This window comes from Coccinella septempunctata, chromosome 5 (genome assembly GCF_907165205.1).
Source record: "Coccinella septempunctata chromosome 5, icCocSept1.1, whole genome shotgun sequence".
In the NCBI taxonomy this organism is placed as follows: Eukaryota; Metazoa; Arthropoda; class Insecta; order Coleoptera; family Coccinellidae; genus Coccinella; species Coccinella septempunctata.
Window position 1 is genome coordinate 21,257,904 of NC_058193.1, and position 13,309 is coordinate 21,271,212.

Below are 13,309 nucleotides of genomic sequence, written 5' to 3' on the forward strand. Positions count from 1 at the left end.
TATTGAACATTTATATATATCGCCAAATGCAGTGACGTATTTACGTAAAACACGTATGAGGTATGAAGAAACGAACCCAAAAAAGGTTGATTCGATGTATTACGATGTGATATTCAAATTCTACCAGAAAGATATGAAACACTAGAAACTAGTATCAGTTCATTCGCAATAAATTCCTTATTTTTAATAATAAACAGTGAAGTTTTTTCGTACTCCTAATAAATTACCTAGGACAGTTTCTTTGGGTTCTTCAGTATGGAAGAGTGACCGACCGCTTAAAACAAAATTTCAACAATGTTTCGAAGCAACTCCATCAAAAGCATGTTAACAATATGACAGATTGCCAATCTCCATATACATCACGAAATCGATATCACGAAACCTCTCAACAACAGTTCCATACATCAAGAAATCGAAAACAGGATCTATTGTATTGGTACGTTCAGAAATACCCATTTTTCGTTGCGAAACTCCGAATGATTAAAGTTCGGGTACCTTCATTGAAACGTAAATTGATGAATTTAACAATAACAATATGAAGAACGCCTATCCTCGGACCGCGCGGCGAGGGAGAGGTACCAACCACAGTACCTATATATTCGCAATCTATGGTGCACATTCTATTAGCTGAATTTTTACGGCATGGCCGGCGGGTTTCTCGATTGCGAAACGCGATTTGTACGGCCTTGAACGCCTTGGCCACGTCGCCATAAACGCGAAATTCAATTGTTAAACCCACACCGGCCACTTTTGTGCCTTTCGGAGAATGGCGATGATGATGATGGAGAACCGTGCGGAAAACGCACTCCGAAAAGGCAGGTCTAGGTGCCGTAAATCATCGTCGGCCAGTTACGGCTTAGAGTTTGGGAAAGATGGAGGAAATCATAGCATGAATAACGCAATTTTTTATTGTGTTGTATTGTATCCGAATGAAGACCATAATCGCCAAATTCTTGATAGAACAGTAAAGAAATAAGATAAGAATTCAATCGTCAATTTTATTAATAGGGTCCAAATTTGTGACGAGATAGCTCTCTGTCAATTGCATTGTTACTATTGAAGTGAATAATACGAGTCTTTGTTACAAATATTGTAACAGCAGATTCTTCAGGTCTAAAGACACAAATTTTTCCTTTACCATTTTTCCGAATCGGTGCAGTTTAAAGAATACAGGCTGTTGAAAAACCATAAAAAAAATCAAAATTTCAAATATACATAGAGTCTAAAAAGATCATAGAATGCCAACCTATGTGGCAGGGGTCTGTTGGCGTTCTCTGGTTTCTGTGAGTCATAACCTACAATGACTAACGCGTGTGCTGTATATTCTAGAATAATTATTGTTAATTGACGAATGTAGTAAATTTATATGTTTTTAACGTTTTATTTGTCAGTTTTCAATTTTTCGATGTTTGTTGTTTACAATAGTTGTTTCAATATTATAATAGTTCCTGAATCAAGACAGTTTATAATTGAGCCGGTCAGAGGAAAAGTGGTATAAGTCACAAATTCCGATTTTTGAGTTATACCGATATTTGGGTACCAAAGGCATTGATAGGTATGGAAAATTTTGTTAATTAAATGGGTATAACTCGGTCAAAACGACGATTTGACTCATACCACTCATAAGAAGAATAATATGCAACCTTTGGTACCCAAATATCGGTATAACTCAAAAATCGGAATTTGTGACTTATACCACTTTTCCTCTGACCGGCTCAATTAAGCTCAACTTATAGGTGTGGTAACAAGTTAACTTTTATGAATGTTATAATAATAGCATCCTGAAGAAGACGACGAGTGTCGTCGAAACGTAGATGCAATAAAAAAGAGTAATACATTAAGGCCAATTGATTTATTTATTTATTTATTTATTTGAAAACGATACAGAGTTGAGGCAAAGCCTATAAAACTCAAAATAAAAACATATACGTTCTACATAGAATCAAGAATACATTGTGTGTACATGAGAATGAAAAAGTGTGAATCAAAATAGAGAAAAAAAAATCCATTATCACGAGTGTCACCGACGTACGCGACGGCACAAATTGTCATAGTTGTTTTTGAACGCATTGACAGACTCTGAGTTCACAACTGCCGACGGCAAACTATTCCACGCACTAAAAACCCGGTTGGAGATGAAATTTTGCCTCTGCGACGATCTAAAATTTTCCTTAGACAGTTTATATGCATGACCACGTAGACGACCATCGGAGTTCAAATTGAAAAGGCTGCTTAGGTCAGCTCCAAAGAGATTGTGAAGAGCACGGTAAGTTGTGATTAGGTCTCCTCGAATCCTCCTGTCAGCAAACGACGGTAAATTCATGAGAGATAGCCTCTCTTCATAACTTGGTCGCAAAATCCCATATGGCAGACGCGTCGCTCGACGCTGGATACCCTCCAACAAAGCCAAATCCCTGTTCAGTACCGGACACCATACAGGGCCAGCAAACTCCAAGATGGGGCGGACATAAGTCTTGAACAGGACCGCACATGTTGAGGGGTCGCATCCGTTGAAGGCCTTCTGTATCATGAACAGAGATCTTTTAGCCTTATTCACAATGGAAATTATATGATCGGACCAGCTGAGATTCTCGGTAATAATCACACCGAGATCAGAATGACTGCTACAGGTGTTGATGGGTACATCGTTCAGATAGTACTGGAGACGGGGATCGAGGGAACCTAGGTGTAAGACAGCACATTTCTCCTGGTTGAGGGGCAGTTGCCACTCTCGGCACCAATGGGTCAGCGCCTCCAGGTCCTCCTGAAGCTCCACAGCGGCTGCAATAGGGTTTCCGAACAATTTCGTGTCATCAGCAAATTGGGAGCACTTTGATTTGAGGATCTTAGGCAAATCAGATATAAAAAGGAGAAATAGAAGAGGCCCTAATACGGATCCTTGCGGAACGCCGCTTAAAACTGGCCTCGGAGAAGACAAAGATTTGCCAAAGATTGAACTGTTTTTCCTTAGACACTGATATCAAAAGTCAGAGTTACTTCTTTTCACAACCATAAAAAAATGTTATTTACAGTTCTATATCACAGACTGTTTTGTCGAAAGAAATGAATTTCGGAATATAGTTTTTCATCTATTTGATGAATCTTTTTCGAACACAAGATATCACACACGTCTTCCAGTTTTCTCATTATGACCATTACGTACCATAAAAATACCAAAAGTACCACCCAACTCTTAAAACTAAGTTGAACGCTATACAATCAATATATGACCGTTCTGTAAAATAAAAGTACTCCTCATATTTTCTCGTATAAAGCGGCGTTTTCGAAAAATTAAAAATATATGTGAAATTTGAAAAATCGCTTACTTTGGCTGAATGCAACTCTGTTTAAAAGATCAACAGATGTGTAGTGTCACAGATTTAGCTAGTTATTCTGAAGGTAATTTAGTTTTTCTAGGGTTGGCACAGAGCTCTTTATGAAAACTTAAAATGGCTATATCTTTTCAACGGGACTGAATCGGAAAAAATTGTATGAGAAAAAAGTGTTTCTTTTGATCTCAAGTTTCTGTTGATATGTTTTACGAGTCAAAGATTAACCTTGAATTTTGAGTTAGTTATCTTCATACGGTTAACCTGCCTGAAATAGTAACAGTGAGAAAGGATGCTCCGAGGCGACAACATAGTAGAAAAATAAATAAAATAAAGATTACAACTGGTAAGTCTGCAGGCTCAGAAAAAGTTCCACAAACACCCCAAGCAGTGCCTACCCTATTCGACGTACCTTATGAAATTTTCATTATACCGTGGAGCCCGTTATCGCCCATCAGACTCGTATAGATAAAATCTGGACTCATCCGTAGGTAGAATCACCGTATATATGCGTATTCCAATTCTCATCTTCGAGATCCCAACGATATACGGGGTGTTTTCAAGGTGAGGTTTTTTGACAGAAGGTAGAACTCATCGAAATAAGTCGTTTAACCAAAAATATTCTATATAAAATATCCAAGATGGCTGAGATACAACCCCTAGAAGTTCGACAAAATTTCATTAAGTCTCAAGTACCGGACTGTGGAAAGTGACACCGGCATCGCAAAAACGAAACAAAACATAAACATATGGCTGGACAATGAATAGTTCAGTACCTAGTTCATCGGATTAGATGCATCAGGTCACTTTTGAGAGAATCATAATTGTTTTATCGTGAAATTTGGGGTGAAAAAAAAAGTAGAAAATCGAGACAGTTTCTTGAAAGTGCTTATGTTAGTTATGTTGAAAAAGTGCTATGATGTTCCCCATTTCATCGCATTTTTACGACGATTGTTGGAAGGAGATTGTGATGCCCATTGTGAAAAAATTCGTGAATAGTTCAGACGAATTTTATTGGTGAGATTTCGAAGTATTTTTCTATTTTTTACACTTGTGTCCTAAGTCTCTTCTGTCAGTCGGTATCGAAATAAGCAATTTCATAAAATCGTGTAAGTTACTGAAAAATGATGAGAACAATTTGGCAATCTCAAGTTTCCATTTTCATTACCACGTAAATATCGAACGAGCCAATATCCTAAACGAAACCACATGGTCGAACCAGAAGATAAGTGTTTTCCAACTCTTTGCGATAATTCAGGTAACAAACGATTTAGGGTCGTATTAGCATCTATTACAGTAATCATTTTCAAATTTTTTTTCAAGTTTGTCATTTTGAATGTTTTGTATGGGTGATTTTTGGCGAAACGCTTCAGTTTGATCAGTTCTACCTTCTGCCCCACCTTCAAATACACCCTGTAGACACCAGATGAGTATACATGAGCCCATTATGGCATATACGGACCACAAAACAATATTATATACCTTCAAGAAATGACTTTCTTGTAATGAAAAGTTGATTCATATACAAAAAGTTAGTCTTCTCTCTATACACCACTTGAAGTTTTGAGCAGGATTTCATTCCTAGGTCTTATGTAGTTCTTTTGTAACTCATCGTAAAACCACCATTAGATACATCTTACCTAATTTGCTACGGTCACCTCAAGGCAAATTATTCAAAGTAAATCCGAAAAACTCATTTTGTGAACCTTCGCTTCAACAATCTCGATAATTATTTTCATATTCATTGATTCCATCTCGCTAACATAAATCATCACGATGTGCTAATTTCTCGCGTCTTTCACAACTTCTCTATGTTGCCGCACGAGATCTATTGGAATTCCATTTTCGGTGGATTCTGAACAATAGAATTCCATTCTTTTCTACATACCTACGTTGATCGGTTGTAATTTTCTGCCAATTTGGATTGATTCAAGGCGATAGTTTCAGATTATAAAGCTTTATTTCAATTTTTAATTGTTCACAATGGATTGCGTACAGATTGGTGTATATTATGGTTGTTTTTTTCATTAATTTCGTTGCAGGCCCGTATTTAGAATAATGCGATCTGAGGATCATTCGCGAATTCAAAAGGTTCTGAACATACAGAGTGTTTCAAAATTAAGTGGAATCATTTAAGGTGTATATTCCTTGATTTCAAGCCAAAAAGTTCGCTTAAATATAGGTCTGCAAACGCTTAGTCACGAAGTGACAAGATGTTGAGATTGTTGATTTTTTTTATAGAGGGTTGCATTGCAGAAGGAAGGAAGACTGTTTAGCATTTATGTGAAGGAATCAAAGTTAAAGTACGTTTTTTCAATTGATATTATTGACTGCAAAATAATGTAGGTGCATATAATTTTCGTTTTTATTTTGATAATAGCAGCGTTTCGTTCAGTAGCGATTTTCTCGAAATTGATACCAAAAAATTTAAGGGGTTCAAAAAGTTTGTAAGCAAAACAAGGAATTCATTTTATGTTTTGGAATGAACCAGTAGCTCACGTCAAAAAAATCCTGAGTAGATAAAGGGAAAACGTTCACCATGTAGATTTTCATTGTTATTCAGCACGTTCGATTATATATAACCTTCAGCTCAATGCCTGTTTCAAATATTTCGAATATTTCGAAAACTGCAGGAGCTATAAACAAAAAACTGAAAAAATTAACTTTCAACACCCTGTGGCTCCGTAGGCGCTTGTGGACCTATGTTTATATACACTTTTTTTAAATTACTCGTAGAATATATCCCAGAGATTATTGTACTGAATTTTGAAACACCGACTACAGGGAGAGCCCTATAATATTGGTAGCGGATATTTTATAATAATTGAAAGCATAAGAACACAAATGAATCCCTAGATAAAATATATCTTCTCACTCAGCTATAGGAAGTTATGTTTGAAAATTTTAATATTAGGTATATTGATTCTTGGAATTTCTATTTATGAAATAATGAATATCAGATATTTTAAATGATATTTTATTTTTAGTAACTTTAGATCCCAGCAACATAGATCTTAGGTGCGTCAAATATTAGCAGGCAAAGTCCAAAATGGAGATAAAAAAGACGAAATGCGATTTATAATAACATAATTTATTACCTCGGACATTAGAAGTTCGCAAATAAATTTTCCGTCAATAGAATAGTGCTAATGATATTTAAAAAAATCAACGAAAAACTCATTGAACGAAGTCTATTTATTAACATAAGATAACGAATGTTGTTATTAAGAATATCGTTTTTATAAAATAGTGGTACATACCTACACATCCCTCAGAACCGTTTTTCTCTTTAAAGTTTTGTTCTGTTAGTTCAAACTGGACAGCTCTTTACCTTCACCCACCTGAAGATGTTATTGTTATAGCGAAACACGTGTGGTAGTTGTGGTAGATAAATAACTCATACTAGTGAAAATTATGTAACTTAGTTTTATACCGGGTGTCCTCGTCAATACCAGTTATAACAGTATATAGGAGGTAGCGTGGCCGAGCGGTCTAAGGCGCTGGTTTAAGGCACCAGTCTCTTCGGAGGCGTGGGTTCGAATCCCACCGCTGCCATTACTTTTAGAACATTTAAATAATAATTACTTCAGTTGAAATTCTCTGATGAACATCACAAGCGGGCATTGAAGAAAAAGGAAATTCGAAAAACAGTTATCATCTCATACAATGTGGCAGCCTATATCACTCACAATAAAACTTCAGCAAATTAGATATCGATTGAAATTTATTCTGGGAGGATTCTGCATCTCTTCATAAACTTTTTAGGGTTTTCACTCCCAATCTCTGAAACAAAATCAATTAAAAATGAAATCAACGATTTGCTCCTGCGTAAATTCTTGCACTAATTTGTCAGGAGCAAATTAACTAGAAAAAATTGTTGCCTGACAATGAACTCAAAATAAATAACGTTGAAATTATAATTCTGTAACGTAACGTTTCGGAGTCTATATCAGACTCCTTCATCAGACGAAAAATCTATTTTTTAGAAAATCTTCGGAGTTGTGGTTTTTGTTTGACATTAATTGTCAACACACAGAAACAGAGACTGCAAAGAAACGTTGATTCATTTAATTTTGAAATTACCGGATGACAGTTCCTTCTTTAGTAAATTGATCCAAATATGATCTATTCCTACCGAACGATTTGCCAAATTATTATCTTGATCTAATAGAATACACGTAGACTCTTTAAAACGCAAAATGATTTAAGATCTATATTAACAAAAACTAAACCTTTGAACGGAAAACAAAAATCAAAAAATTGTATTTACAACATACCCTGTATTTGTGGTAAAACATATACAGGTGAAACGTCCAGACCTCTAGAAATAAGAAAACGCGAACATAAAAATAATATTAAAAATAGAGAAATTAATCGATCACAAATCGCAGATCACATTTGTTCTAATACGGGGGACCACATGATGGATTGGGACAACACTAAAATTTTAATGACGGAACCAGACCATTTTAAACGAAAAATTAAAGAGTCTACGTGTATTCTATTAGATCAAGATAATAATTTGGCAAATTGTTCGGTAGGAATAGATCATATTTGGATCAATTTACTAAAGAAGGAACTGTCATCCGGTAGTTTCAAAATTAAATGAATCAACGTTTCTTTGCAGTCTCTGTTTCTGTGTGTTGACAATTAATGTCAAACAAAAACCACAACTCCGAAGATTTTCTAAAAAATAGATTTTTCGTCTGATGAAGGAGTCTGATATAGACTCCGAAACGCTACGTTACAGAATTATAATTTCAACGTTATTTATTTTGAGTTCATTGTCAGGCAACAATTTTTTCTAGTTAATTTGCTCCTGACAAATTAGTGCAAGAATTTACGCAGGAGCAAATCGTTGATTTCATTTTTAATTGATTTTGTTTCAGAGATTGGGAGTGAAAACCCTAAAAAGTTTATGAAGAGATTCAGCAAATTAGACTCGTGAGACTGAAGACAATTAATATTTTATTGTGAGCTTCATGATTGGATGCTGATTCTTAGGATCTTGGATAGAAAATTATTTATATCATGAAAATAGGTTCGAAATCGCTCCATTTCTGAGATGAAAGATGTTTAAATTTTACAAGAAATCCAGTTTGCCCTCAACATCCTTGAAACTGCTTTCAGTTAAAAACTCATGTAACAAAAAATAACTTCTTAAAACTTTCGATATTCGTTATACGCGTCATAAGGCGTGTTGCTTTAGACTCCATTATCAACGCATGCCCACATGACGTCAGGCCAATTTGAACGCAAGCGCACAAAACCCTATGCTTACATATCTCTCTGAAGAGAAGTGGGACAACGTGTTCCCAGGCACTTCAGAGTAATCTGTATCCACCTTTAGTTTGTACAGTTCAAATTCTAGCCATTTATTGCATTTTTTGTGTGAACTTTCGAATCCTTTTTTTCTGTTGTAGACATTTATTCATGTGAGAAATGTTTTCAAAATAAGCCACGTTAACTGCCATACGTGTTTCAAACCATCAAAATCAAGAAATATCAATCTAAAATTTTCTTTGAATTGTATTATGGAACACTTGGTTGGTTAAATAACTCATCCTAGTGAGAATCGGGTATTTCAGTTGTCAATTGCACTTTTTATCCACTTCAGCGTTGAATATTATTCATGAGTTTACTGCAGATGACCCTGTCAATTGTCAATAGAATGCGACTTTGTGATACCACATAATCTAGTGTGTCCATATAAGTATACTTATATGACGTTCTAGTAGATTCAACAGTTTTACGTCATATTTATAACAGAAGAAACGGTTTACATCTGAAAAGATTCGGAATTTCTTGAGAAAAAAAACAGAGATTTCTGCACACATTTGATGCATACATAATCCTACGTTTCACAATAGCATTTTTTAAAGATGAGTGTAGTGGTTGAATAACTTATTATAATAAAATCATTCAGCTCTGTTTATAGTTTAATTATATGGTTTTTTATCAAGTGTCGTCCATATCAATTCAATATTTAAAGATTTCTAAAGAGTCGGCTCGAATTTATTTTTTTGAGTTGAAGAGATCAGATGCCTTCCTTCTTTAGTTTTTCAAACAGTCCTGGAATATCCTCACTACTTTTTTTATAATAAAACTCATGTTTCTGGCTATGTAGACTGTTGTATATTATGAAGTAAAAAACCTGATTACTTTCTCTTTCAGATCTTAATGATTAATTGGGGTTTTATGCAGAGTTCTTATGAACGAAGAAAGAAACTAATCTAATTGGTAAAGGACTATTATCCACAAATGTTTCTTCCTTAGGTCTCAGTTATTAGGAACTCTTAGTAAACCCACTATCAGATCCACTCCTGAACTTATAGTTTCCCTAATACGTGTATGTATTCAGTATAAGCAACTAATTCAATTTATATGAATCGCTATTCAAATCTGGACCCTAAAAACACCGAAATATCCAGGTACAATTAAGCATTCTATTTAATGAAAACGTTAAATGTGTAAGCTCCGAATGAGTCTGTATAGCGAACGTAAATAATAAATATCCATCATTTCATCGGGTGTCAAACCCATCAATTTCCAAATTTTCACCGAATATCATAACGTCCACACCATTTCAATTCGAAAATACGTAATGTTCGGTTGCCTGAAAATGGGACAAACGATGTGGAAGTGAATTCAGGTGAAATTATATACCATTATAAATATTGGCTCGTTTCGGTATGGCCATTGATACATTATCCACGTTCATACGAATTTACAAATTGAATAATGATAATTCGTCATTGACTTTCATTTCATTCGATAACTGTTGTAAATCAAATCATTTTATTAGTACAATTACATCATTCGTCATTTTCGGGCAATTATAAACGGCCGATATACGATTTTGATAGAGTGGCGCAATAACGCACTGTTTGGATACCGAACAAACATCATTAAGGGTTTATTGAAGGTTCGCGGCATGTCATTTATTCTTTCTCATCAGATCGGAAGTGGGATCTCGATTAATTGTGGAAATATTGAAGAGTGAGTTAATTGATACATTTACATGGGATAATGTGACGATGAATATCAATAAATTACAGGGTATGACTTATAGGTATTTACAACGAAATGATCATAAATGGGTGTATCTCATTCTTTTTTATACCGTTGTGTCGTTTATTTCTATATCAGTTTTCTGTCCTTTTCCATTGTGCTTCGTCGTATCACTTGAAAATTTCACATTAATATGAATTACTGAACTGTAAACGTTTGAGCTTATTTTTTCAAGAACAGTCACTCATCTAATAATGGGTTTGAAACATTGATGCCAACCCTAACGTAACAGATTTTTGAAGTGCTGAAGTTATCTATATTTTTTCTGACGTTGAACTTAAGTTCCGCGTTTCATTTTTGTTGTCATCATCGACTTGAGTTATGCTGTACTGATGACGGCGAATAAGTCAGAAACCAGCCTGCCTGCTGTTCTTTCGATCTACGAACCTACAAGCTCAGTGCCTAGGCTTCTCTTTCTACTTGACTAAAGGCGGAAACAGATTCCTATCACGTCACGCGAGCTCATGTGGTATCATGTGCAGAATCCATCAAAGGGATATCACGCGTAAGAGTACACTGGTAGGTGTATACCTCTAGTCACCTGAACCCAGTAAAATACAGTGACTAATTTGGAACCACACTTATTTGACATGATAACACGTGAAATCAAGTGACCTGAAAGCATTCTGCTATCTACCGCTTTTATGCCTGATTCCATCAATGGTACCTAAACAAGACCTTATATTAGTGTTTCTTAGCGTTAGACCCTACCTAATTCTACATTTTACTTAAATGCATTTTCTACAAATTTACACTTGAATAGTACCTACTCAGTCAGAATCTGTAACCTATAGAATTGGGAAACGGAAGGCATGTTCTTTGATCATTAACCAAAGCAACCGACAGGAAACCCTGCTTTTGACAGTTATTTCATGGTGGGTATAAACCTAAAACTTTTTCAGTTGAACCTTATTATTTGTACCACCACAACGACGTATTAGTTGGGGAGCCCAAGAGGGAGATTCGGGATTTAATCGAGCTTGTCAGATTAATATAAGAGGAGATACCTTGGACCCTGTAGAGTACCTCTACCAAAAATTAGACCTGTATATAGTGGGAATTGTCTAGGACAGCCTGTCAGAATAGTAAAAAAAACGAACATTGTACATACTCAAGATTAAGGCCTGCCGCAGACATGCAACTTTTCAGTTGCGCAACAGTTTGATTGCAAGCGGTTCGAGGGCGCACACAAAGGCAATCGCTGCAACTTTTCAGTTGCATGTCTGCGCGGCCCCATATAAATTCATTGTGCTCAATTCTGCAACTAAACAGTTGCAAAACTGAAAAGTTGCATGTCTGCGGCAGGCCTAAGATATATTATTTGGTTATTCACATGTTGAAAAGTATACATTCTCTTAATCTGACAATTTAAGCGTGACGAAAAGATGTGGTAGGGCGCTCAACTTGCAAAAAACGTGACGTGTACATTCTCGAGCTCTAGGGCATTTTTTTCCTATTTTGAAGGTAATGATCCAAGGATAACGGAATAAATGTAATCTGACAACCGAAACAATAAAAATTGGCCATGAAGGTCACAAAAATGAGTTTTTTTGAATTATTTCCTCTCCTGGGCTTCGAATCGTTTTCGCATTCATTATAAAAGTTGTAGAGCAGAACATTTTCTACAAATTTTGCCTGAAACAATTCTTTCTACGTTCAAACGTTTTCGAGATATATGGCGATGAATGTACATTAGACAGGGTTTCTTCATTGACCTTGGCCTTTCGCATGTGTGGCTGAACTCCTCGCCCTTATCGCCCTCTAACTCGAAAACGGTTAAGAGTATGTAAAATTGCTCCAGACAAAAGTTGTATAGAATTTTATTATACATATAGTTACAACTACAGCAAAGCGATATAATCTAAAAAAAATACTTTTTATCATCTTTAAACTGTCAGATTGAGGAACCCCCCCTGATTAGTGTCAGATTAATTGGTCGACTCGTCCGCAACACCGAGATTAACCATCTGTATGGAAATCTGACACGCTCGAGTATGTAAAAGTAACGATTTTTTTTGCATTTTCAGAGGATCACTGTGACCTTGCGTCACGCCCGAATTGTCAGTCTCTTGAAAAGTAACCACCACGCAAACTGTCAGATTAACATGAATTTATTGATAGAGACACGTAGGGCATATACAGTTTCAATCTGACACGCTCGAGTATTTACACCTGACGATTTTTTTTATCTTTGAAAACCTGCAGACGCTTTTCCCACCACTGAAAGAGCATACATCATGGAACCTTTTTTTTCTTTCTACCATCTAATCTTCGAAATCCACTAGGTCCCCATGACGCTCGAGTAAATCCCGATTTAGCGTCGTTGGCTCCCCAACTATATGAAATTCGTTCTAAATGAATATGTCAACCTCGATCGAATGGTAGGTACTTTTGTGATATCTTCGAACTTGTTTGGTATACCAAAACAAAATCTATTTTGGGGCACTTATAAATTAGGGTCTCCCTTAACTTTTGAGTGACCCCTAAAAGTTGGTGAAAAAAAATCGTAGTCAAGTGTCACATAAATGTTCTTAGATATCTGTTAACTTTTGGAAATTGTTGAAAGCAGGCATAAATAAATCAAATAATGAAATACATATATTCCTATTCCTATTATAGAAGACGTTGTTGAGGTGGCGATAAAATTAAGGGGCGATTGACGGAAATCAAGAAGGGTGGAAGTACATAGTAGGAATTCCAGTGATTCACCCCTAGCTTTTACATGGCCAGTGATATTTTATCGCTCTATGTTGCTACTTTATAACTTACCACCTTGCAGTTGTCACACTGGCAGGCTGGTGTGTAGCAAGCTTTACCTTACCATGTCCATGCTTGATAGAAATGCATGCGTGGATTGACATCGGCTAAGCCTATTCGTAGTCTCTTCGGACGGAAGATGGTCTCCACCA

The 13,309-nt window shown here is 35.8% G+C and overlaps 1 protein-coding gene and 1 non-coding gene across 3 annotated transcripts in view; both read left to right on the forward strand.

The window, feature by feature from the left end:
- The window catches only part of LOC123314513 (mushroom body large-type Kenyon cell-specific protein 1), a 125,056-nt gene that overhangs the window by 41,004 nt on the left and 70,743 nt on the right, over nt 1-13,309 (forward strand). The window lies entirely within an intron of this gene.
- Trnal-aag lies at nt 6,803-6,884 on the forward strand. The gene has a single exon. It is a non-coding gene; the product is annotated as a tRNA-Leu (tRNA).